Source organism: Fukomys damarensis, unplaced genomic scaffold, assembly GCF_012274545.1.
Source record: "Fukomys damarensis isolate Sample0158 unplaced genomic scaffold, DMR_v1.0_HiC HiC_scaffold_32, whole genome shotgun sequence".
In the NCBI taxonomy this organism is placed as follows: Eukaryota; Metazoa; Chordata; class Mammalia; order Rodentia; family Bathyergidae; genus Fukomys; species Fukomys damarensis.
The window spans coordinates 7702710-7730286 of NW_022900944.1; the positions used below are offsets into that span (position 1 = coordinate 7702710).

At 39.1% G+C, this 27577-nt stretch overlaps 1 long non-coding RNA gene across 2 annotated transcripts; it reads left to right on the forward strand.

Annotated features, from left to right (window-relative positions):
* Positions 1 to 922: 922 nt before the first annotated feature.
* On the forward strand, positions 923 to 25229 carry LOC104852713. Of its 2 annotated transcripts, XR_777572.1 has the most exons (4): positions 923 to 1038; positions 2608 to 2685; positions 7561 to 7669; positions 25063 to 25229. It is a non-coding gene; the product is annotated as an uncharacterized LOC104852713 (long non-coding RNA). The 2 variants fall into 2 exon arrangements; XR_777573.1 differs by lacking the exon at positions 2608 to 2685.
* The last annotated feature ends 2348 nt before the right edge of the window (positions 25230 to 27577 follow it).

Consider the following 27577-nt stretch of genomic DNA (forward strand, 5'->3'; position numbering starts at 1 on the left):
GTCAGTCAACAGCAGCAGCAGTCATAATTTGGTTACGCAGTGTAAGGAGGTGGTACCTGCAGCAGTTAGTGGTTGTTAGGGAGACGACTATGGCGGCAATGACAGCTACAACTCGATCTCGCTGACGTCATGGGGAAGCATTACATATGGCCCATGGATTCTCGCCATTCACCTGTAAGATTTATGGGTAACCAAATTGCTGGGGGTGGGGGGAGTGGCCAAAATAGAGGCACCAGGTTTTAGTAGCAAACATGGCTGGATTGACGCACGAGGAGACACGGACATTATCGTTGAGCTTCAGAGAGGAATTGGTTCCAAGAAAAACAGCGACAGAAGACAGGCTGTGAATGGTAAAACAGTACTGTTGGGGAGGAAGAAGTAGAGGTATTAGTAGGAGAGAAGGAAGTATTAGCATTGAAGGAAGCATTGGTACCTAAAGAGGAACAGCGGACTGAAGCCTATGACTGCTTACGTCCGACGAATCTAGAAGAGAAAAATTACCCTCAATCAAGGAAGGGTGAAAGTTGAATCATTGCCAAACACAGGGGGAAGAGTAGAATTCCAATCCACTGTAACAAAAATGGGGGGGATTAGGGACAAGGGCCCATAATTGCATGACAGAAGGGGGATCCAAGGTGCCACCCCAGGTCTGCCCACCATGCTGGGATAGCCCCAAAGAAGTGGGGTCCTTTTTTTAGATTTTTTAAAACATGTTTTGGAAGAAGGCATCATTCAAATGAGGATCATCATTACTGGAGGATAGGGGCTCCTCGCTATCTGACGAGGAAGAGGAGGATCATGAGATCAGTAAGATGGCAGCGCCCATGGTGGGGGCTGCCATAATGGACCGGAAGAGGGGGCCTCCTTGGGATGACGTACCTTCCGATGACTGGGGGGTGGGGTTGGGTGGGGCGGAAGAATCTTCATCTTCCACCAGAGGGTTAGAGTTTGCTTCTGAAGAAGAAAGTGGAAGTGGGGAACAACAACCTCCATTTTGCCCTAGGGAGGAGGCGCCACCATCTTTGCTTTGTCCCTGAAGTGAGTCTTTCCTTTGTCATTAGAGGGGGCTTGCGAGACACACGCTTCTGAGGCTTTGATCGCATGGGGGTCCAAACACTGAATTATTGCTGAGGTTATAGGAAAGAAGTCCGGGGGAGACAAACCTCACGGTGCTTTTCGGCTTTCTGCGAATTAGGCTCTGCACTCTCCCAGACCTCTGGGTCGTCACATGAGCTGATTCCATCCATGGGGAGGTCCGAAGGACCAACTCCCAAAATTCTAAGAGCCTTTTGCGGGAGACCCTTCATACCCCACATTTTTAAGAGGGCTTTCAGTAACGTAGCCTGAGCAGGCTTAGCATGACTTAGAAGAGTACCCATCACATACACCCGTGGGGTTCACTGACCTGACTCTTTAGTATTTACCCGATAAACAGTGAACCCCAATTCCAGTGCACTTGTTGTTTGTCTGTACTCTGGTTCTGAAGCTCAGATCAGAATGGTGAGGCGTGGAATCACCAAGCAGACTCCAGGAAGGTTTCTGGAATGCTTCCATTTTTAACAGGCAGAGCAATCGCTTGCATAGTCAAGGAGCAAGGGGAGGGACACTGCATACGAGGCATAACATGATTGGTTGATCTTTTGGGTGCGTGATGGAGGCAGCGGATAAGAGGAACAGGATGTCCTTCAGCTGGCTCCTAAGCCAGTCTCAATGCACAAGAGTGAGCGTGCTCAAACTTCTGAGTATCCCTACCTTGCTAGGAGATGTGTGTGTGGCACACTTGGCTCAGCCATGCCTGAATTTCTCTCACAAGCTCTGGCATGCAGTTAACTGCAGGAGCAATGGTGTGTATGGTATGAGGGGCCTTGAGGACCTCCCTAGGGAGGTAGCCCATCCGTGGCACTGGAATTTTCATTCAGCAACCTTATGGCTACTGGAAATACTTTTGTTCCACTAATACAGGGAGTCTGCCTTTAAACTGCTTAACTACTGTTAAACAACCCATTTTCTTTTTAATCAGGCCACTTCCCTTGGAGAAAGTACCATTTCACTTACCTGTCCTAGCCCAATTTTGCTATCAGTGTTAGTGAAATGAGTGGCCTGTTAATTTGCGGCATATAACACTGAGCTGAGAGAGGTCTCAGTACTTCCCCAGTGGCTGGTTTACCGGGGAAAGTGAGAAGCCTGTGGCAGTATCCACACAGGCAAAGGCATAATTACTCCCCTCATTTACAGATGCCTGATGGGATCCACCTGCAGATCCCCTGCTGGACATATTGACTTATATATGCACCTCTCCTGCTAGTGCATCTGTCTCTCTAAGTCATAGGTAGAAGCAGATCTCACATTGCCTGTATAGCATGTAAAAGGTCAAAATATTTACTTTATGGGAATATGTCCAACTTTGTTATCTTCCAACTTGTATTGGCCACCTTCTACCCAGATTCTACATATATCCAATTGGTGGTTTCTCCAGGTGGCCTGGGAACAAATAGCTTGGACCTTTGTGAAGGGACCAGCCTCTTAATTACCTGAGGGAGCTAGCATTCGGTGGGCAGCCACATGGAAGACCTGAGTGGCTCTGACTCATTTTGTATTCTTTCACAGAACTCCCTCCACATCTGTCATCCTATGGTGGCCCACCAAGCACCTGCCAGTACTCTTTCTCCATGTGCCATTTGTCAGGTCAGTCCTCTAAAGACTGCCCAACAATCTGTGCAGGTAGTGGCCATCTCTCACAAATCACTGCCATCCATACTGCCTTAGCTCAGTCCACTGGCTGTTTTACTTTTCCCTACTTTCTGTGAGGATTGTATTTGTATTCATTTGTATTGCTATTGCTGCCTATTCATGCTAGTACCCCAGTAAGTACCATCAGTGTACCCAGTACTTTTAGGGACAGGCAGTATCTCTCTTCTAGCACTTAATTTGGCCCAGGTATTGGCTCAATCGCTGGAAGCAGTTTCATAGCTTAGAGAGACAATAAGTCCAGGTGACCTGCAGATAATACTCCATGCACACCACTTTTGTAAAGTTTCATATTGCACCACCCTAGAAAGGAGCTTGCCCCAAAGGCCTTCAACGTAGTCACTTACTGGATATGCCATTTTTACTGACACTAAAGCAGATCCAGTGATAGAGTCCACCTGCTGTAGGGCTTTATATATGGCCAGCAACTGCTGCTCTGGTGCCGTGTACCAGACCATGTACCCCTTGCTATAACTGGGACCAGAACTCTTTTGGAACTGTTTGTTCAGGTTGTTCAAATGTAGCCTTCAACTGTACCAAACTACATTGAAGGACATAAGGTTTCATATAACTGTGATACTTATTACCACTTTTCTGGTATACAAAATGTATTCATGCCTTTTGACTGTACAGGTCTTCCAACATAATGTTTATCATAATAACCTCCTTCTGATTCAGGTATTTGCCTTTCTCTTATGCGTCTTGTAATTTCTTATAACCCACAGTCATTTTCCATGAGCCATTTGGCTTTTTTTCCATCAGCCATACAGGATTGTTAAAAGGACTGTTTGCTGGAGGAACAATTCCTACCTTTCCTAATTCCTTGTGGTGACTGATTTCTGCATATCCTCCCAAATTGGTATGACTACACTGCATGGGCAGGCACCCTCAGAGCTCCCACTCTGCCCAGCTGCACATCGCTTTACCATCTGCACGCTAAGTGGAGTTCTCCAACTGTGGAGTGCAGGATAAGCCCTCTCAGTGAGTCACCCCTAGTATGTTCTCTGTGGGGGTTGAGGAGGATATAAACAGTACACTCCCAGAGGATGGGATAGTTGCCCATCCATAGTATAAGCTTAGTCTTCTTTACCTGTGAACATTTGGATTCTCCAGTGACAGATGTGTTAAATTAAGCTCAAGTTGACTCAGGACAAATGTATGACTTTGGCAGAATCCTTTGTGATGGTTGCCATCAGGTACTCATGCATAAGAACCCTTCCTTACAACCTCCTTGCTCTATTTACTCTTGTATAGGACTGACACAAGTGATTCTGTCATGATTTTCACAACTCTATGCTTCCTTTTATTCTCCTCTTGTCCTTGTCAGAGTTTCTCTGATGGCATTGCTGATTGTCTCTCATTGCCCAAATGCTGCCCTGGTTCTTGGTCCTATGCAGTCCAATGTTGGAAGGGGAGGAATTAATTATTAGAGTCAGTTATAGCCCTTTTAGCCACATTTTAGCAGCAAAGAGTTTTGGAAGGGGTAGCTGTTAGGCCTAACAAAATCAGTAAGAGCAAAAACAAAAAGAACAGACAAATTTCCTTTCATAAGCTTCATCCTCCTCAAAACTTTTTTGACTTACTCAGACTGTCTGGTTCTTTCTTTCTTTCTTTCTTTTTCATTTTGTTAGGGCAAAATCTTACCATGTAAAATCTTTCTTTACCAAAAGTATATCCTTGTATCCATAACTTCCTTTACATTTCCTTCTTTGTCCTACTGCCTGGTTCCCTTCCTTCACAGACCCGTGTTTTTTTCATAATGCTCCTGGTACATTTTTTTCTCATTGCAGTTACTCTCAGATGTTTACATTTCAATTAGGACTGGCTGAGTTGCAGACTTCTGACTAACTTTGAATAACAAAATTATCTTAGTGACAGTAGAAAGAAGAGCGAGTTAACTTTCTAATGGCAGTTTAAGATCTATCCCAATGCTGTTCACAAGAAATGTCTTAGATGTGCCAGTTAGACCAACCCCCCCCCAAAAAAAACCCTCAAATTGGAATTCAAAAACAAATCTATCAATCAGCCAAGATATGCCCCAGTGGGCTCTCATTAACTCCTTGTAGGTTGACAGGAAGGCTTATTCCTGCTCCCCTGGAATCCCAAGGCTGTGGTCACCCCAGCCCCACTACCCATCAGGACCTGGTGCAGGTGTGAGAGCCACTCCTTCCACCTGACATCCGCCTTTGCAGCCAGACCTGTCCCTGGTAGGCGTGGGCTTGGTCTCCAGCTTGAACTCTGTCTGGTGGCCTGGATCCTTGATCATCTTCACTTTCTCAGTGATGTTCACCCCCAGCACCCATACCTGAACAGGTTTATTCCATTTCTCCTTCTTCCTGCACTTGTTTAGATCAGTCATGTACTTGGAGGTCAGCCTTCAAATTGTTGCTATGAGAAGAGGCCTATCCCAGCTCACACAGCTCTTTAGTCCCTTAAATCATATTGCTCATTAATCAATGGCAACATTTCCAGTTTGGGGGGATGCTTTCCAGGCATCCTCATACTTACACAGTGGTTTCCAGGCATCTGTAATAGTCACCACCCCTCCCCATGGAGGGAAATGGCTACCCAGGATCTTTGCTGGCCACATAGCTCAACAGCCTTAGGTCTTATCACCCATAACAAAGCCTACACAACATCTGCTACAGCTCTCCTGCATTCTTATCTCACAAGAACTACCTTCAGGGATTGCAAAATGCCAGTAGGCATATCCAGGGCATTCCCATGCTTACAGGGTGGCCCATGTCATTTCAGAGGCTGTTACTACATATCACATGGAGGAGGATGGCCACCCCAAGCTTTCGATTTCCCCTGCAGATTCTCTTCCCTGACTCATGTTTAAGTCTGCCTGGTCCCTGTTCAGGTGCCAGATGTTTCATAAACTTCCCAGAGATGTGTAAAAGAAATATCTGCCTCCAAATTGAGGGAGAGCAGACTGTCCAAAGAATGACTCTTACAAGTCCAGCTTGGTGAGTAACTTAGTATTGGTACTTACAGAGAAACAGGCAGCAGCACTGGCAAAGTGAGGTCACTACTCCCCTTTTTGCTTAGCTGCTGGTTTTATAGGGCTCTAATTAGAATGACAAAAGCAAGAAGGGTCCATGGGAAAAGTTGTGCACTCCACTTCTCTTCCACCCTTATTGGGAAGGAACTCCCCTGGACTTGGCCAGCTCTGCCTGGCCACAATAGTGGATGACTTTGTTATGCTGCAGGCTGCACACAGCCTCAACAGCACCTTCCAAAGACCCTATAGGCCTCTGTGCAGCTAGACAGCATGGGCAGGGATCCACTATAAGATAGACAGCGTGGCTAGGGTTTGAAAGATAATCCTCACTATATCATGTTGAACCAAATAATACATAATCAGAAAGACAAGTATCACATGTTTTCCCTAATATGTAGAATCTAAAAAGAAAGAAAAGAGATGGCATGAAAGTTCAAGGGGGCTTATTGCTAGACTAGACGAAGGAAATAGGAGTGGGGAATGGTATAAGGGAGGGTTGTGGGAAGGTAGATATGATCAAAATATGCTATATTCATGTATGAAAATACCACATTAAAGCCCAATATTTTATAAAATTAATAGGAACTAATAAAAATATATTTTTAAATTTTCACTACTACAACCAATTTTTGGTGCTGAGGATTGAATCCAGAACCACCTACATGCTAAGCCTGTGCTGTGTAGCACTGATCTACACCCTGACTCTGTACCATTTTAACCATTTTTAATGTATAATTCAGTGGCATTATAGTTAACTTACTTTTTATCACCTTATTGCTAAGAATGCAGGTCTTACCCTATTTGTCCTATTTCCTGGGAAGGGTTCCTGGGGGGTCCTGTGCTTTAGTTCACACTATTCCCTTGACTTAGTGTTCTTCACTCTTTCATGTGCTTCTTCAACGCCTAATTTATCCCTTTATTTCTTTATGTCCCTCAAATCTTCCTCTCACAGGTAAGACTAAACCCTGCTTGCATATAATTAGAAACTTTCAATAATTTTCTTTGTGGTACTGGATATCAAACCTCGTACATGCTAGTTAAGCATCCTACATCTCCAGTCCTATTTTTAAAATTCTGTGTTGAGATAGAGTCTTGCTATTTTACCCAGGCTGGTCTCAAATTTGTGATTCTTCTACCTCAACCTCTTGTGTAGTTGCTATAATGTGCATGTGCCACCACATCTGGTTTATGTGTATATAGTTTATTTTACCTTCTATATGTATGTTTCTCAACTTATTATACAGGGATCTCATATGTTAGAATCATTTACTTTAAAACAATAAAGAAAAATACATAAAGAACCAATAAAACAATAAGAATATGAAAGGTGGCAATCCATCAATCAATAAAACAAAATGAAGATTCTTATTGGACCTGAAAATTTTATTCATTATGTGTAGAACACAGCTCAAGAACCTACATTTTGAATAAGAGCTCTAGGTGATCTTACATATACTAAAGTTTGAGAGCCAACTTCTGGACAATTGATTCTTAAGAGTAGGGCTATGTCTTGCTTATCTTTGTTGTCTTCTGCAGCAATCAGTTCTCAGTACCCAGTGAGCCCTGAGGTGAATAATCCAGTTGACTGTTACCCAAGAACATGAGTGGGTTTTCTCTTCAACTGTGTACTGGAGAACAGTTTTGTTTTGATTGCTTTTGCAGAAACAATGTTATTTCCTGTTCATTTTTCTTTTGTATTTAATTAAAATTTATTTTTGTTATTTCCTGGGGGGATGGGAATAAGAATATTATTTCCTACTATTCTATCATGTAGTTCACACTAAGTGAAGTCTACTTCTTGGCTCCAGAAGCTGAGCTGCTTCACGCTAGAGCAACAGATTCTCCTGGGCGCATCGATGGGTTCAAAGGTGTGCACACAACCCAAGCTAAGACAAAGAAGATAATCTTGGGACGAGGGTAAGCCTTTCTACTGAGATTATTGTATTGGAATTGTGTAGCTTGAGGCCACCACATAGATACCTGAGAGTGAATCCAACATAGGAAAGTAGAGCCTAGGAATTGGTGACAAAGTCAGTGTCCTATTGGCACCACACGAGTGCCTGGGTCAAACTTTGCATGATCTTCACTCCTTAAAATTTCCTAATTAAGTCAACTACTACTCCTTTTAATTTAAACTAATTGAGTTGGTTTCTACTCACTTAAAAGAGGAGGAGTCCTGGCATTATTTTAAATTTCTCTTTACCATAATTTAGTATTGTGAGCAAACAAACTTGATTTTGGGGCTTTCGTTCACTCTAGTTTAGGCCTGCTCAGACTTCTCCATCTCCCAGATAACTTGTGCAGGGTTATGATTTAAACCTATCGGAACAGATACAATTGGATATATGTATGAAACGATTACCCAACCAATATAGACGACGGTTTTCTAGTTGTCCTCTCTCCTGGAAGACTTCTCTGCTCTCCCATTTCCCTATACTCTGCACTCTTACCATTTCCTGTGTTTACCCTTATGGTAGCCCTCTTCCTTCTCTATAATTAGTATTTCTTAACTGCTGTCTCAAGTGGAGTTCTTTTGGTCTTCTTTATAAAAATAATCTCCAACATCCAGCCTAGTCATTTGTATTTGATATACAATTATCTCACCTGTGGATAAATAGTAAATGATGATGATAACCACACAAAGTAGGGAGAGCTGTTTTCTTTTCAATAATGAGAGTTTCACGTTCTACTTCACTGTAGGCCTCATCTTCTCTCCCATGAATGACACTTAGGGATGGATACTGACAATATTCAAAGGCTGGTAACCAGTTGGGAAAGCTTGAAAACAGGATACATGAAAAATAATTGAAGGAACCAGAAAGTTTAGCTTGGAAAGGAGAGATCTGGAGTAGAAGAATGCTGTTTTTTAAAAAATATTTATGGTGGGTAGGAGCCAGGAAAAAAAGTCACTCAATATATATACTGCATTCCCCCTGGAAGTAGAGAACTTTAATAATTAGGGCAAAAGGAAAACAAGCTGCCTCCGTACACTCTTGCATTTCCCATTACAATGGGTCCCCCTGCAGAAGCAGAGCCCACGTCCACTTGATGGGGGCTTTGTACAAAGATTCCAGCATTGCCTGGTAAGTTTCAGGGATTCAAATGTTTGCCCTTGACAAAGGTCTCCCACTACCTTGAGAACACTAAGTTTTTGGACTCTTTGAAAGCTTCATAGAATGCTACGCATAGAAGCAATCAGAATTTTCCGAAGAATTTTAAAATATTCCACTGAGCCTTTGTTCCTTGTTTAGCAAATCAAGATAGAGTTCTATCCACCTCTTGCCCTGGTGTTGTGCTGGGTAACAAAGCCACAGTATCTCCTGAGGCATGGTTCTGCTTTGGGTTAAAATGGAACCCTGGAATATGAGACTGTCCAATATATAGGACCCTGAAATCTGCTCAAGCAGACAACCTTAGGGCTTTACCAGTGTGACCTTTGCTTTTGTGTGTGTGTGTGTGTGCGTGTGTGTGTGTGTGAGAGAGAGAGAGAGAGAGAGAGAGAGAGAGAGAGAGATCTTCCAGGAGTGGTCTTTCTGCATCAGTCTTTGGGGATATTTTTAACAACACATATTCTTTTGTCTCCCAAAGACTTATTAAATGTGACCCTGGAGGTTATGTCCAGGAATCCTATTGTTAAGCAGAAAAGTATCCCAGGTGCAATCATTAACTCTATAATATAAAATATGCCTTTATTAAAAAGATTGCCATTTAATTATATTTTAATTATTAAAGCATTAAAAAGATGTTAAACAGTATCCCACATATTATATAATGATTTTGCTTTAAAAAGAAATCAGGGAAGCAAATTTGGCAGTTGAAGTATTTAGAAACTTCAAACAATATTATTAATTAATCTCTAAAAACATTCTGTGATAAGCATGAAAAATGAGAAACATTGGAAAGTAAGTGACTTGCCTGACATGCTATAGTCATGAAATCTTACACCTACAGTGGAAGCCAGGCCACCAGTGTAGCTGGGAAATTACATAATGCTTCTCACTTTACACTGACACATTGCATCTCCAAATGAGTGCTATTCCAGGTCATAGAAAACTAAGCTGTGCATGAAAGCTATGGCAGAGATTTACTTATTTGCTTGTTTGGTTTTGGCTTTTATTTATTTATTTATTTTTGAGCCGTGTAGCTCAAGCTGGCCTTGAACTCACTATGTATTCTAGGCTGGCCTCAAACTCATGGGGATCTTCCTGCCTCAACCTCCTGAGTGCTAGGATTACAGGCTTGCACCACTACATCCAGGTCTATACTTTGTTTTTTATCATTAAGTTTATTAGTATATGGTATTAATATGGGTGTTTTTTATTTAAAAGTTTTATTGGTATATGTATATATATAAAATGATCACATTCATCATATGGAATTTGTACCTGTACATGATATATCTTGATTCTTATTTTTTTTCATTCCTTTCCCCTCTCTTCCATCCCTCTTCCCCATCTTATTAAGACCCTTGTTTCCATTTTATCTTTCTTTTCTCATTTTTTTCTTTTAATTTGTTTCCTTTCCCTCTCCCCGCTCCCTTGGGCCTCTATCCATTTGAACATTTTCTTCCTATTTCACATCTATTATAGATTTTGGTCCTTATTTACAATTTCAGTTTCTCACACCAGAAAAACAATGCAATATTTACACATGTGTGTCTGGTTTATTTCACTTAAGACTGTGGTCCCTATGTGCTTCCATTTAGCTATAAATGTCTTAAGCTTATCTTTCCCTATGGCTAGGTAGTATTCCATTGCATAAAAAAGCCACATCTTCTTTGTCCATTCATTGGTTGATGAGCATTTGGGTTGTTCACAAGATTTAGCTGTTGCAAACTGTGCTGCTATGAACATGACTGTGCATATGTCACTGTGGTGTGATGCTTTTAATGCTTTTGGGAAGATACTAAGAAGGATGATAGCTGAGTGACATGGAAACTCTAGTCCAAGTTTTTTGGGAAATCTCCACACTGATTGCCATAGTGGCTGTACCAGTCTGCATTACCACCAACGGTGGAGAAGGGTTTCTTTTTCCACATAGCCCCACCAGCATTTGTTATTGGTTGTTTTCTTTTTTCTTTTCTTTTCTTTTTTTTGTACTGGGGATCAAACTCAGGACCTTGCACTTACAAGGCTGGTGTGGTGCCACTGAGCTAAATCCCTGGCCCTGGTTGTTCTCTTGATAACAGCCATTCTTTCTGGAGTGAGATAGAATCTCGGTGCTTTTTTTTTTTTTTTTTTTTTTTTTTTTTTTTTTTTGGTACCGGGGATTGAACTTGGGTCCTTGTGCTTGCAAGGAAGGCCACCAAACTGCTGAGCTAAATCCCCGGCCCTCAAATGATAGCATTTTTTTTTTAAATTTGATGAGTTTTTGGCATTCTTTTGTTTTGTTTTGGGTATCAGGGATCGAACTCCGGACCTTGCGCTTGCAAGGCATGTCGTGGCCCCACCGAGCTAACTCTCTAACCCTCTCAGTGCTTTTAATTTGGATCTCTCCAATGACCAGTGAGTCTGAACATTTTTTCATATATTTCTTAGCCATTTGTACTTCTTCATCTGAGCAGTGTGTATATATCTCAGATGCTCAATTTTGGATTGGGTCTTTAAATTTGGGAGGTATTTTTTCAGTTTTTTTTAAATTGAGTTTATGGGTACATTTTAGGCATACAGTACAGTTACATTCATTATTGGGATCTTGTACCTTTACATGACAGATCTTGGTTCTCATTTTTTCCCCTTGTCCCTGCCCTCCCTTCATCTCCTCCTCCCCTCCCGTTTACAAACACTTTATTTCCATTTTTTTCATTTTCTCATATTTTTTTCTTTTCCATTATTCCCTTTCCCCTACCCTTCCCACTTTCCCTACACCTTTAGCCCTTTTCTTCCTATTTCACATGGTCAGTTATCTCATTAGGATCCTATGTACTCTTATAGTTTTTCACACCAGAGAAACTATATGGTATTTACACATGTGTGACTTATTTATTTCACTTAGGAGTATATCCTCAAAATATATCCATTTTCCTATGAATGAATCTAATTTCTCATTCTTTATGGCTGAGTAGTATTACATTCTATAGAAAAACCATATCTTCTTTATCCAGTTTCCAACTGATGGGCAAATGGGCTATTTCCAAGTTTTAGATATTACAAACTGTGCCGCGATAAACATGGGTGCATATATATCACTGTGATATGATTCTTTTAATTCTTTTGGAAAGATACCCAGCAGAGGGATGGCTGGGTCAAAAGGAACCTATACAAACTTTCGCGATAAACATTGGTGCATATATATCACTGTGATATGATTCTTTTAATTCTTTTGGAAAGATACCCAGCAGAGGGATGGCTGGGTCAAAAGGAACCTTTAGTCCCAGCTCTTCATATCAGTCTTTTGTCTGAGGAACAGCTGGCAAAAATTTTTTCCCACTTTTGTTGGTTGTCTCTGTTCTTTGTTGATTTCTTTTGTGTTGCAAAAGCTTTTTAATAGGATGAGATCCCAGTTGTTGATTCTTTGTAATATTTGCCATGCAATCCAGATTTTGCTCATAAAGACCTTGCCTACCTACCCCTATGTCTTCAAGAGTTCCACGTAGTCTCTATTCCAGCAGATTTAGTGTTTTTGAATATTTAGATCTCTGATCCATTTTCATTTTAGTTATTTCATGGTGAGAGATGTGGGACTAGTTTTAGTCTTCAGCATGTATAAAGCCAGTTTTTCCAGCACTGTTTATTAAAGAGACTATCTTTCTTCAAGGGAAGATGTTTGGATCCTTTGTTGAAGATAAAGTGGCTGAGTGAGTCTGGAGTTGTTTCTGCATCTTATCTATTCCATTAATCCTCACTTCAGTTTGTTTGTTTGCCAGTACCATCCTGTTTTTAATCACAGTGGCTCTGTAGTATAATTTGGAGTCAGGAATTGTGATATCCCTGCCTTGCTTTTGTTACCCATAATTTTTTTTGCTATTCTAGGTTTCTTCTTATTGCAAATGAATTTCAAGAATGTTTTCTCTAGTTCTGTGAGATATGCTAATGGTATTTTGATTGGGATTGCATTAAATATGTATAATGATTTGGGGGGTATGGCCATTTTCACTGTGTTGTTTCTTTCTACCCTTGAGCAAGGGATATCTTTTCATTTTCTGATATACTCTTCCATCTCCTTTTTCAGAGAAGTGTAGTACTGCCCACATCTCTACCCTGTTCACCTCTGAATTGCTCTCCCAGTCACTGTGGTGTCCCCAGAGACAGCTCAAGGTTGCTCCCAGTCCCACATACATTTGGCCTTTCCTGGACCTCCCACAGCCTTCTCTGTTCCACACCACTGGCTCCTCTCACATGCTGCCCTCCTTGTCCTGTCACTGAGGCCCAAGGATACTTGTGCTGCTGATTGCAAGTTGGAGGGAGTGCTGACTTCCCAACGTGAGGCTGCTTGCACTGCTGGTCATAGCTGCACCCACAGTCCAAGCCCCTCTCTTGCTCCATTCGTGGGGCAGGAGGGGTCACGTTGTTCCACTAGTTACTGCCAATGCTGGTCCCTAACCTTGATGTCACTAGAGGTTCCACTTAGCTGCTGTAGTGCACAGCAGGGAAAAAATGGCAGCCTGACAGGGAGGGAGCAGCTTCCTGGTCACTCACCCCTGTGTGTTGGAGCAAAATTTGTTGCTAAGCTGCAGCATCCTTTGTGTACAGGAAAGCAAAAGGGGTTAGGGGCCTTATATCCCAGATCTGTCTTGGGTGAATTGAGTTTGCCACACATTTGCAGTCGTGTGTGTGTGTGTGTGTGTGTGTGTGTGTGTTCGGGGGGAGGGGCTTCCCAGGAATGGTGGCTCCTCCTCCTTGTGCAAGTGGTAGATCTGCGGGCAGCCATGTGGGCTGGATGGTCATTTTATAAAGTCCCAGGCCTACGTTTTGTTTGATCTACAAGTCTCTTATTTCAGATTCATTTTGGCATCGGGATGTATGTTCCTCCTGTCTTCCAATTACCTGTGTTTTAGTTGATTTTCTCTTGAGTAGCTTTAGCATGACTCCTTCTCTATTCAGCCATGTTGAATCCTTCTATATTCTGTTTTAATTAGGACAAACAAGTTTATCTGGAAACATCTCCAGTCAAGTGGCTGTTGAAAGAGATTGTTACTCAGAATCTGAGATATTAGATAGACTCTGATTAAAAACTTAAAAATGGACCTCAACAGCCTGGAACTTTAAACAGAGAGACAGTTTCAGTTGAGAAGATTGACTTTTTTTTTTTTTTTTTTTTTTTTTTTTGAGATCTAGTTTGTTTGGTTTTGGTTTTGGAGTCTTGTTTTTGAGGTGCTCGATCAAATTCAGGGTCTCACATACAACAGCACAGGCTCCACCATGAACTTCACACATAGCCCTGAGCCCTAGCTTTTTTTTTTTTTCACTTTTTATTTGGGGTGGGGTATTGGGGATTGAACTCAGGTCCTTGTGCTTGCAAGGCAGGTGGCAGAACCACTGAGATAAATCCCCAGCCCATAACTTTTTGTTTGTTTGTTTGTTTGTTTGAGACAGGGTCTCACTATGTAGTTGAGACTGACCTGGAACTCACTCTGTAGCCCAGGCTGGTCTCAAACTTACAGTGATCCTCCTGCCTCAGCCTACGAGTGCTGGGATTACAAGTGTGTGCCTCCATGCCTGGCCTAGCTTTTTAAAGAAGCAAAAAACAGCAGGTACATCTGAGTCCAGACTGTATAAGGGGTGACCAGAAGATATGGTGAATGTTTAAACTTTTGTGTAAACCTGTTACCATATGAAACACATAGCAGTGAATGGTGAGATAAGTGTGTTTGAAGTGAGGGGGAGTATTTTGAGTATTTTTAGAGAGATTAATGGCAGTGTATCTTCTTTTACTGTAACACTTCTCTATTTTTAATTTTTATTAGTATGTTTAGAGTACATGATGATTAAATTTATTTTTTCCTGTTGGTTTATTCCTGTAACCAATATGTAGTGATCTTCTTCGCTTCTTTTGATCAGTTTTGGCTTAAAGTCCATTTGGTCTGAAGGCAGGATAGCTACACCTGCTTTGTGGGAGGGGAACTGCACGGCATATTGTTTTCCATCCCTTGATTTTTAGTCTGTGAGTTTCTTTTTTGATTAAATTTGTTTTTCATATGCAGGATACTGTTGTATTTTTTTCTTGATCCATTCTACTAGTCTGTGGGTTTTTTGTTTATTTGTTTTGTTGTTGTTGTTTTATTTTTTGGTACCAGGGATCGAACTCAGAATCTTGCACTTTTGAGGCAGGCAGCAGAATCACTGAGCTAAATCCCCAGCCCTAGTCTGTGTTTTTTGATTGGGGGAATGGAGACCAATCACACTGAGATTTATTACTGACACATGTTGACTTACTCCTGTCAACATATACTTTTTAAAAATTATGTGCAGGAGCCAAGCAAAATTTTGAATCCTGCTTTTTCACCTCACATTATACATATTTCTGTTCTATTTCTTACTTCCTAGTTGGTTTGGTTGGTTGATTTTGGTGCTGGGAATTGAACCCAGGACCTTGCACATACAAGGCAAGTTCCTTACCACTAAACCAAACCCCCAGCCCACAGTTCCTTGGATTTATAATTACTAGATCCTGCAAAAGATTGCATTGAACAAGCATGCTATCCTGTCATTTGCTTAACTATTTCCTTGCTGTTAGAAATGAAATTTCTTCCACCATTTTGCTCTGTTATGATGAATATTTTTGTCTATCGTAACTTTTTCTATTTGCCAATGAATTTTCCAATATCTTTTGCTAAAAATGAAGAAAACAAAGAACTCCATATCTCTCTTTACTACCCCTGCTAAGACATTAACTTTAGTTGACTTTATGTTCAACAAATACAGGATCCTATTACACAAGTCTAAAAGAAATCTGAAAGTAACCTGCTTTCCTAGGTTATCATTGGAAATAAATCAGTGATTTCTGCTGGTTTAGAATTACTATTACCATATTCATTATTCACACTTTTAAAAGACTATTGTATCACATCTCAGGCTAGCCTCTTGCGCTTCCTTGCACCATCATCCCACTATCCCCATTCTAGCAACTTCAGTCCACTGATTTTAGTTGGTGAAACTGTCTTTCCTGTTTGTGCTCCTTGCCTTAGTTCATCCCCTCCCTTCTTCATCCTTCTCTCTAACCTGGAGGCTGACCTCTATTGAGGAGGGGAAGGAAAGACCAAGAAGTAAAGACATTTACTGTACTGAGCACCTCCATGCTGGGTCATTTCGAGATGGCCATGCCTCTCCAGCAAGGTCACAGCTCCTCTTTAGGAAGGCCTTTCCACAAAAGGTTTTTGAGTTTCTCTTTCCAAGTTTTGTTAAATCACCTTTCCCTCCCTCCTGTGTTCTTCCTTGTGATTCTTCCACACTCTTCCCACAGTTTTATAAATAGTCCCTTTCGTTGACCTAATAACATTATCCTAATTGAAGTATTCAGTTTCCTGCTGAGATGTGTACCTCACTCTATGCATTCTTTTTTGAGGGGCTGGAGGGGGTACCAGGGATCAAACTTGGGACCTAGAGCCTGCGAGGCAGGCAGTGGAACCACTGAGCTAAATCCCCAGCCCCTCGATTCATCCTTGATAAATGAAAGCCAGAAGGTTACAACATTGAAGGTATAACTATTTGTTTTGTTGATAATAATGGTCCAGGAACTATTAGCATAGCTCATCCTGCTTGCCTTTCTAGCTTCATCTCTGCATCGCTCAGTTATGTCACAATACCTGCTGGAAAGAGAAAAAAATTCCCCTGGGAATTTAAATAATAAAAGTTTATTCCCAACACTAAAAGTTTTATTTGCTTTTCTTTAAAGTTCTGATTTTTTTAATCTCATGAAAATTATCCTGTTAGATAAACACCTTGCCAGAGTTCTATGAATCATAGTATAAATAGAAGCTCTAAGAGCCAGATGTATTATTTTTTGGCACAGTGCCTTGCAGGCTATGATGAAACAATAATTCCTGTACTGACAACTTAAAAAACAAAAACCCATCTCTCTTGAGTGCACAAATCATCCCGTATCTGTAAGAAAATTTCCTTTAGAAACTGGAGTAATTCCTCCAAGCCTTTGAGAACATTATCTAGCAAGTTACTTTCTAGGTGTGCTTAGTCTAAATTATCAATTTATGGAGCAAATGCTTTTAGTATTAAGGAGACATTAACTGCTTTAAAGTGTCATAGAATTGCTGGGTTAATTGCTTCCTTTTATAAGGAAACGATGAGAGGCAACAAGTGAAGGTCTTCAAAGAGTTAACTCAATCCAATATAGTATTTTCTTAATATGTTTATCCTTCTGATTTCCACTCATGTTTTGCTCATATGAAGGAGAAAGTATAGATTAGTAAGTTTAAAAAGCAAGGAGGATTAATCAAGGACAAGGAAATCTTAGGCTTCTTTTCGGGTGTTGCACAATCTTCTTTTTTCACTCTTCACTTTCCTTAAGCAATCTCACCTATTTCCACATCTCTATTTACCACAAATGACTCTCAGATTTAAACTTCTAGCACAGATATCTCTGAGCTCCAGACCCACAGATACAACTCTGTTCTTGATATCTCTTAATGGAGATGCCTCAAAATACCTCAGATTCATGAGTTTCCTTCTCAGGGCCAGATTTACAGTTCTTCTTGAATTACACATGTTAGAATGACACAACTGTTCATGCAGTGACACAGCCAGGAGTCTAAGGATTATCCCTTAATCCCTCCTCACCCTCTTTATCTCGAAAATATATCTCAAATGAAATCACTCTGCCCAGTTACAGGACCAGCTTTCATTCCTGCTGCTATCAACTCTTATCCAGACAACAGCAGTCACCTTCTGTATTAGTCACCTTCACACCACTTTAACAAAATACCTGAGTCAACTAACTTATAGAGAGCAACAATTTATTTTAGCTCATAGTTCTGGAGTTTCAGCCAAATATTGGGCTGTACCATTATTTTGGTGAAACTACTAGATGCAAGAATGGGGGAGCCTATCGTGGAGCAAATTGCTTAGACCATGAGCAAGAAAGCAGAAAGCTAAAGGGAGAAACTAAAATCCCCATTGAAGACATGTCCACAATTATCTAAGGACCTCTCACTAGGCCTCACCTCTCACAGGTCGCCATCTCTCTGTATTGCTATGCTGGGAATCAAGACTTCAACATGTGGGCATTCAGTGACACTCACCCAAACCATAGTACCACCAAAGTGACTTCTCAGCACCTACTTTTCCTCAACCTGCAAACTACAGCTGCTGGGCCGATGATTTTGAAATATGAAGAAAGAAATTATGAAAAAAATACCACTCATAATAGCTTCAAGGAAAATGAAATACCTAGGGATTAATTTAACGTAGGAAGTGAAAAATGTCTATATATAAAAAAAACTACAGTACTCTGAAAAAGAAGATTGAAGATGATACCAGAAAATGAAAAGATATTTCCTGCTCCTGGATAGATAAAAATCAGTATTGTCAAAGAGGCCATACTTCCAAAATTGTTGTACAGATTCAATGCAGTCCCAATCAAAATACCATCAGCATACATTACAGATTGAGAGAAAATAATCCTAAAATACATATGGATCCAGAAAAGACCCAGAATAGCAAAGTAATTTGGGTCAATAAGATCAAAGTAGGAGATATAGCAATATCTGAATTCAAGCTATACTACAAAGCAAACGTGATAAAACAGTATGGTATTGGAACAAAAACAAGAACATGGATCAGTGGAACAGAATTGAGGATAGAGAAACCCTCCTCAGACACATCCAACTATTTGAACTTTGACAAAGGGGCCAAAAGCATATGCTGGAGTAAAGATAACCTCTCCAACAAGTGGTGTTGGGAAACGTGGTTTTCAGTGCACAGAAGATTGAAACTGGATCCTTATCTTTCATCATACACTAAATTAAAATAATGGATCAGAGATCTAAACATTAGAACAGGAACATTAAATCTACTGGAAGATAAAACAGGTAAAACTCTTGAAGACATAGGTGTAGGAAAGAATTTTCTAAGTAGAACCTCAGTTACACAAGAAATAGTAAGAATCAACAAATGGGATTATATCAGACTACAAAATTTCTGTACAGCAAAAGAACCACTAAAGTGAAGACAACCTACAGAATGGAAAAAAAATTTTCCAGCTACTCCTCATAGGACTAATATACAAAGGGCTAAAACAACAACAACAACAAAAAACACAACAATAACAAAAACAAAAAAACTAAGTCACCAAAGTTAAAAATCCAGTCAAGAAATGGGTTAGAGAAATGAACAGACACTTCACAGAGGAAGAAATACAAATGGTCAACAAATATATGAAAAAATGTTGAACATCTCTGGCCATTAGAGAAATGAAAATTAAAACAACACTAAGATTCCTTCTTATTCCAGAAAGAATGACAATCATTAAGAAATCAAGCGATAACAAATACTGGAAAGACTATGGTGAAAATGAACACTTCCTCATTGTTGGTTGGGATGTAAACTAGTACAACCATTATGGAAGGCAGTATGAAGATTTCTCAAAGAAATGAAATTAGAAATTCCATGACCCAGCTATCCCCCTGCTAGGTATCTTCCCCAAAGAGTTTAAGTCATCACACTACAGTGATATGTGCATACCAATGTTTATAGCAGTGCAATTTGTAATGGCTAAATTATGGAAGCAGTCTGTATACTCATCAACAGTGATTAGATAAAGAAAATGTGGCAATTATATATAATGGGATACTACTCTTCTATGACAGATTTGAGACATTTGTAAGAAAATGGTTGCACCCGGAAAATATAATGTTGAGTGAAATAAACCAGACACACAAGCTTAAATACTGTATGGTATCTCTCATTTGACTGAGGTAAAGTGCAAACAAACAAAGTGATAAAGGATGGATAGAAAGGTACAAAGGGATGGAGCTCTTGCAATAGGGAAGTGGTACAAAGGAACAAGGGTGAGGGATGAGGAGTAAGGGAAGGAGAAATAAGAAGAATAAAGATATGCCATGTACAGGAACCTAATAACCCAAATTAATGTAAACATTATAGGCCATAACATGAGATATGACAAATGATATCAGAAATGAAAATGGGGTGGAGGAACTAGAGGAAGAGGGAGGGGAGAAGGAGAGAAGGGGAAGAGGATTTTTAAAAAGAAAGAAACAAGCTGTAATATGTATATTTAACCATTCCCCAAGATGATTGTAAACTTGATCAGCAAACATGTACAACTAAAATTTAAAAAAAATTAAATGTATTCATGTTAACACACACACATCTCTTTCTTTATTATATTTCATGAAGTAAACAATTACAAATTTTAAATTGTATGTTATTCTCCCAAGATGTATCATCCCTTTGACCAGTGTATCCACACTGCATGTGTTAACCATGCATTAGTCCCTTAATAATTACCTTTATCATTAAATTGACTGTCAAAATATCACATTGCTTATGTTCAAATAAGTCTCATCTTACTTAATAATGGCCCCAAAGTACAAAACAAAGATATCTGTAACTTAGATATGCAAAGCAAAGCTGTAAAATGCTTCCTTTAAGTGAAATAGTAAAATTTCTCAACTTAATAAGAAAAAAATTTTAAATTAGATGCTGAGGTTGCTAAGATTTATGAAAAGTGATTTTCTACCTGCAATATTGTGAAAAGAAGAAAAAGAAAATTGTGCTAATTTTGCTATCATATTTCAAACTGCAAAATTTGGCCACAGTGATTCGTTAAGATGAAAATAAAGCATTACATTTTAGGACTTGGTGCCACTCATGATTTTCAACATCCAGTAGGGGTCTGGGAATGTATCTTTTGCAGATAAAGGGAGACATCACTGTATATGCCTACTGACTAGACCACTTGGGCTGCTAATTACAAAATAGTGCAGAAATTCATTGCTTATGGTTTTAGAGGCCAGAAAATCCAGGATCAAGGCACCAGCAGACTTAGTATCTGGTGAGGAACTGTTCCTCATAGATAGCACTGTCTATGTGTTTTCACTTGGCAGAAGGGGCAAATTCCCTCAGGTCTCCTCTAGGAGCACTGACCCCCCCCTTATGATGGTGAAGCCCTGAAGACTTAATCACCTCCCAAAGTTTCTACCCCCTACTACCATCACATTGGATGTTAGGTTCCAACATACACTGCACGGCCAAAAAATAGTGTGAGGGACTTAAGGAAAATGGTCAAGTGATAAGCAACAACAACTCAGCCTCTCTGAGATTCAGAATCCACACACTGGAAAAGAGTAATTTGAGGAAGAGAAAAAAAGGGGTGGTAGATCCTGGAAACCAGGAATAATCTTACAGGAAATTTAAAACTTATAGAGAAATTGAAGAGAAAGAACACAATGTAGAGAAGGAAAGGGACAGTCTGTATTTTCTCTTCAGGTTCCAGTTCATGGCTCATTAGAAAAGAAGACTGAATTACAGAGACAAAATGAACGTTCAGGACTCCAGAGGACTTCATAGAGAAACACAGCGATGGAACAGACCTGTGGATGCTATGATGTGCAACAGCTGGTGCATGTCTCCGGTCCAAGTGCCTACCATATCCTTAGGAGAGAGTGCGTCATTGGACTACAATCCGGAGGGGAGCTGATTGTTTAAATTGGGGACTTAGAGCAGTGATGAGATGGCTTCAACTCAGGGCTCCTAATTTTACATTCCCACAGTGACTGGGTGGGACAGGGTGGGACAGAGCCACATGACCAGAAAGCCACAGTTAGGCTGGCAAGAGACCCCCTGAGGAGTTTAAACTGAAGAACATAGGCTATGGACCTATGGCCAGAGACCAGGCTCAGCGTGAATTACTCCAGAGTAAGTTTGGCTTTGAAAGTCAAAGACTTGGCACTCATTCCCTAATCCTACTTGGTACTAGGGCCTGTACCCAACTCAGTCCTGGAGTCTGCCTGCCTTCTCTATTTATCAGCATGGTCGGGGATGCATCTTGACTTGGACATGGCTGCAAAATTGTAGCTCTCAGAAGAAAACCACATGTTCAAAATCACAGAGAAATTTCTTTATTTTCTTAAATTTTTCGGTTTTCTTTTTTGCTTTTTTGTTTTTATTTTTGTGCTTGTGTGTGTGTTCTTTTTAGTTTATTGGGAATTGTTTCCTTTTCTGTCTCCTTTCCTTTTCTCTTTTCTTCTTCACCGGTTTATTGGGGCTTAAAGAATTTTCCTTTGTCCTTCTTCCTTGCTTCTTATTTATTTTTCTTAATTCTGTTTCTCCTTTTTATTTAATTTTCCTCTTCTCCTTTTCTTTCCTGGTACCAGGGATTGAACTCAGGCCCTTACACTCACGATGCAGGCAGTGGAACCACTGAGCCAAATGCCTGGCCCTCCTCTTCTCCCTTTTAATTTTTCTCTTTAATTTTTTATCTTATTTTACTCTCTGTATAACTTATTTATTTTTCTTCTTCTTTTTCTTTTATTTTTTATTTCTCATCAGTTTTTTTTCTTCTCTTTACCTAATTCTATAAAAATACTTTTACTGCCAATAAGATCCTCTGTATCATCTCTCTCCTCCTTCTCATATCATAGTTTAAGGTTTCCAAATTTTCCTCTTGCTTTCTCCCAGTCTCAAATCCCTTTTCATTAATAATTTGACCATATATTTTCATTAATATTTTAATAGTTAACTCTGTAAAATTATTTGAAATATTTTCTACAATTAGCAGGGGTATAGTGGATTCATTTAGTCATATCAGCTGTACATCAATACCTGGTTGTCTTAATTTTTACATCATCATTGATGATTTCTTCTATAGGGTTAAGGGTGGTATACAATTGCTTCTTATGGCCTATTAATGTCCAATTTGCCTTGGACAATGATACTGTCATTTATTCACTTGATATTAACAGGGTTGTAAACTTGTCACTATTTCTCTGTAAGCCAAATATCAGATTAATTTTGGGACATTAACAATACTATAGTACACTCCCAGAGAACTTGGCTGTAGGGTTAACTGCACTGCATCCACACCTCCCAAATTAACCAAGATAGTCAGATTTTGGGTCTGTAGCAAAGAATTAATATTACCCATGCCCAAAGAACATCACTGAAAAGCAACTAAAGAGATCTCTATACAAGCAACAAAGTCTTTAGATTATAAGCATCCAAAAAACTCAGCACAAAACAAAACAATAGAAACATGAGAAGACAAGGCAATAAAATGCCTTCTGAAATTCCCACCTTCCCTAAAGCCAATTCAGGGGCCACCAAGGAGCAGAAAAACATGAGCCATATGCCTGAACTAATCAAAAGGATAAAAAAGAAGTTTAGAAAACAGATCAAACAGGTACTCAGTGGGATCAGAGAAGATGTAATTAAAAAGATAATGGAAGTGACAACTAGAACATATAGGGGCTCTCAGAAGACATCAACAAAAAGCTAGATTAGCTAAACAAAATGATACAACACATGAATGACCAGTTACCAAAGAATTAGAATTCATAAAAGGGTTTCAATCAGAAATCCAGGATATTAAAAATCGTATGAAACTATGGGCAGAATAACTGACAAATGTAAGGACAGAATTTCAGAACTAGATGACAATGATACCATCAAAGACAAACTACTCAAACACACCTTAAAACAACAAGAGAAAATGAAAGATGGATCTAACAGCCATTAGATGACACAAAGAAGACTAATTAAGCATAACTGAAATAAGTGAAAAATCAAAAGACAGCACAAATGGCATTAAAAAAAAACTTCCCTAAAGGAATGACAGAAAACTTTCCAAATGTAGGGAAAGAAATTAACATACAGATAAGTGAGGCATATAAAACCCCAAATCTCCGCACCACATTATACTCAAAATCCAAGAAACCCATCTAAGGGACAAAAACCTTAAAAGCTGTTAGAGAAAGAAAGCAAATCACATGTTAAGATGAAACTATTAGAATTATAACAGATTTCTCAATCCAAAATTTAGAGGCCTAGAAAACTTGTTGTGATATTTCTCAAGCACTAAAAAATAGCAACTTCCAAGCCCAATTTATGCATTCTGCAAAACTTTCCTTCAAATTTGATGGAGAAATAAGGTATTTCCATGACAAGGAGTACCTCAAGAAATTCATGACCACCAAACCATCACGACAAAAAATTCTCAAGGATAGTCTAGAAAGAGACATGGATCTAACAATGCCAAGTCAAAAGAATGAATACACCTAGTGGGATGAGCAGCTAAGCAAAACCACAAGTAGATATCCTAATCTCATACAAAGTGTATTTCAAGCCAAGACTGATCAGAAGATACGAAAAAGATCACAACATCTTGGTTAAGGGAATAATTCAAAAGGAAAGGATAGTAATTATAAATACACATGCAACAAATACCAGTGTACCTAACTTCATAAAACAGACACTAAAGGACATGAAAAATTAGATTAACACCAATAAAATTGGAGTGGGGAACCTAAATACCCTACTGTCACAAATGGACAGATCAACTAGACAAAAAACAACAAAGAAATATCAGAGTTGAATCAAACTGTCAAACAAATGAAATTAATAGAAATCTACAGAGCATTCCATCCAAAAACAACAGAATACACATTCTCTTCCGCTGCACATGGTACTTTCTTCAAAAGAGACCACAACCATAAAGCATTCTTAAGTGAAAAAGAATCAAAATTATCCCATACATAATATCAGATCATAGCGCAGTTAAACTACCAATCAATGGCAAAAGACAGACACCACAGAAACTATGAAAACATACGGAAATGAAATATCTTTATAAATAATAGATCAGAGATGAAATTAAATAAATTATATAGTTCCTATAATCCAATGATAATACCAGTACAACACACAGGAACCTTTGAGGTACAATGAAATCAGTCCCAAGATGGCAGTTTGTAGCAGTGAATTCTCACAACAGAAAAACAATGAGCTCAAATAAATACCCTAATGATGCACCTCAAGGTCCTAGAAAACCAAGAACACTTTAAATGGAAAGCTAGTATGAGAAAGGGAATTATAAAGATTAGAACAGAAATTAATGAATTAGAGACTAAAACTAATGTAAAGAATCAATGCAGCAAACAGTCGAATCTTTGAAAGATTAAACAAAATAGCTAAACCCTTAGCCAATTGTGATAGTTAAGTAATGATGTCAATTTGAGTAAGAAACGCCCAACTAAATTGGATAAGCATAGTTGTGAGTGTGGCTGAAGGGATTTACTGTGGCTAAGGAGATTTACTGAACACAGGACCCACCCTAGGGCAGCTTGTCACCTGAGGTATAAAGGGGAAATGAAGAAATAAAGATCACTTCTGTTTCTTCAGGGGAGCCTCACCTTGGAGATCTTTAGCCTTCCAACACAGAGTCTTCATCCTCCTGATATCAACTTGCACGGGACACTACAGTGGGCTCCAGGTCTTCAACTTGATCCTGCAGATCTCCAGCACTCAGACAAATCTTTCACACTCTTCCACACCTCACTCTGCGGGTGATCACTGTAAGCCAATCTTGAAAATTCATATATATTTGTATGTCTTGCTTTAAATGTTTCTCTAGTAAGCATTGACTGATATACCAATCTTACAAAAATAAGGAAGGAAAACACTCAAAAACATGCAATCAGAAATGAAAAAGGTAAGATAACTATGGATTCTGCCAAAATCCAGAAGATCATCAGTAACTACTTTGAGAACCTGTAATCTATAAATTCCTAGATTCATATGAACTACCAAAGCTGAACCAAGAAAATATAAAAATTTTGAATAATCCAATATTAGTCAATGAAATTAAAGAAGTAATAAAACAAACTACCAACTAAGGAAGCCCAGGACATTGCTGGACTCTATAATAAGAACCTTAGAGAAGATCTAATGCCAATATAATGCATACCCAAAGTCAGTAGCTTAGCAGGAGACAAAAACAACAGCATTCCTGTACATCAGTAGCACATCACCAAGAGCGACATTAAGAAAATAATACCTTTTACAATAACATCCAAACAATGAAATACTTAGGGATTAATAAGTGAAAACTGTACAGTGAAAACTATAGTGCTGTGAAAAAAGGTCAAAGAGGCTATCAGAAAATGGAAAGATATCCTTTATTCCTGGATAGGCAGAAGTAATATATTGAAAATTAACAGTCTTCCAAAAGTATTATACAGATTTAACACAATCTCAATCAAAATACAAATGGAATTCCTTACAAAACTAGAGAAAGGAATCCTAAAATGCATATGGAACCAGAAGAGACCTAGAATAGCAAGAGCAATTCTGGGCAACAAAGGCAAGAGAGCATCACAGTCTCAGACTTAAAGTCATACTACAAAGCTACAGTGGCAAAAACAGCATGGCCCTGCAAAGAAAAAACAGACTTTTGTGGATCAGTGGAATACAGTAGAGGATTCAGAAACAACTCCAGGCACACTCAGCTGCCTTATCTTTAACAAAGGTGTTAAATAACTTTTTCTGGAAGAAAGATAGCCTCTTTAACCAATGCACTTGGGAAACTGCCTTTCACATGCCAAAGATTTCACCTGAATTCATATTTCTCATCATGCACTGAAATAAAATCAAAATGGATCAAAGTTCTAAATATTAAAATAGAAACACTTTACCTGCTAGAATACAAAATAGATAAAACTCTTAAAGACAAAGACTTTCTGAACATAACCCCGTTTGCACAAGAAATAATACCAATAGTCTACAAATTAGATGACATCGAATTAAAAAGCTTCTGGATAGCAAAGGAAACAACCAATAGAATGAAGAGGAAACCTATGGAATGGGAAAAAAAAATTTACCAGCCATTCTTCAAAGAAATAATATAGAAAATATATAAAGAACTAAAGGGCCAGGGATTTAGCTCAGTGGTTCCATGCCTGCCTCGCAAGCACAAGGGACCGAGTTCAATACCAGGCACCAAAAACAAACAAACAAACAAAAAATAAACCTGAAAATAATTAGACCCCAAAATTTAAAGACCCAGTCCCAAATTGGGCATCTGAAATGAGTAGACACTTCTCAGATGAAGAAATACAAATGACCAATATATACATGAAAAAAATGTTCACCACTTGCTATTCATGAAATACAAATTAAAACAGTGAGATTCCATCTCACTTCAGAAAGAAAGACTTTCATCAAGAAATCAACCAATACCAAATGCCACAGAAGCTGGGGGCAGAGTAAGTAACCCTTCTTCATTGTTGATGAGAGTGTAAACTTATATATCCACTATGAAAATCAGTATGGAGATTTCTGAAAAACTAAAAATAGAGATATCATTTAAACCAGTTATTCATTCCCCTTCTAGGTATCTTTGTGAAAGAGTAGAATCACACCACAGTTATGTATACATACCCATGTTTATAGCAGCACTGTTTATAATAGCTAAATCTTGGAAGCCACCTATATGTGCTTCAACAGACAAACGGATAAAGAAAATGTGGTGTTTATACACACTGAAGTACTATTATGCCATCAAGAAGGATAAACTTCAGCCATTTGTACAAAAATGGATGCACCTTGAGATCATAACTTCAGTGAAGTAAATGAGATGCACAGCTTAAATATTGCATGGTTTCTCATATGATAAGTGCAATATATAAATAAATACAAAATAAAAGACAGACAAAAGGTAAAAAGAGAAAAGCAATATTGTACATCAGCATAGACAATGTATCTAATAATGTACCTTGATTTAGTATAATTGTCATGTGTTTAGATGCGTTTTGGTCTGTTTATCAGGTTATTAATCTGTATTATGATGATTAATTTTATAAGAACTTATAAATAAATGATTCTGATGCTGGCAAAGGGGGAAGTTGGAGGATATAAA